Raw genomic sequence first — 753 nt, 5'->3', positions numbered from 1 at the left:
TAGGCCAAGGTTATGTGCCTAAGAATAAGCATTTTTATACTCTCATCATCACTCTTAAATTCCAGCAAAGTAAATCATTAATATTCTTTGTAGAGTAGAAGTTTTAGCCTTTTTTCTTTTTGGTGGAGAATAATTTAGAAACATAATTCTTGTCTTTTAGGGTTTAATCCAGACTTAATAACTTTTGGACTAAACAGGTTTTTTTTAATTATTCAAATAAACTACATTTGTCATTCTGCTTTCTTACCACAGCTAAGAAAATACATTACAGTGAGAGGAATTAATGTCATTTGGATCCAATGTTTCTACATTACTGGTACAAATGAACATGAGTGATGCTGGCTGAGCCAATATTATTCTGGAAGTCAGATGCCTATTCCGTGCTGACCCACTGTGTTCAATATTCAGGCCTGTGGAAAAAGAAGTTCCCAAATAAAATCAATTCAGTGAGAGGAGGTTGTTGCTGACTGAGGTGAAAAGTGCTGTGTGTGCACTACTGTCTACCATAGGCACCAGAAAACCTTGCTGCAGAGCATCTAGTTGCTACTGTAATTATTGTAGAGACAGATGATGTCACTGCTAGAGGGCAAATTGAAGAGCTTCATACCATCAACTTTATTTGTATCAAAGCAGAAGTGCTTTAAAATCTGTTCTTACAGAAGCAACAAATCTGAACATTTACTTTTGTTTGGAAATTCTAGAAGTACTCAAAGTTCCATTGTTTTTCACTAAGATGAAATGGCAAATGATGAA

Source organism: Ammospiza nelsoni, chromosome 1, assembly GCF_027579445.1.
Source record: "Ammospiza nelsoni isolate bAmmNel1 chromosome 1, bAmmNel1.pri, whole genome shotgun sequence".
NCBI lineage: Eukaryota > Metazoa > Chordata > Aves > Passeriformes > Passerellidae > Ammospiza > Ammospiza nelsoni.
Note: the sequence above shows the minus strand (reverse complement) of the source record.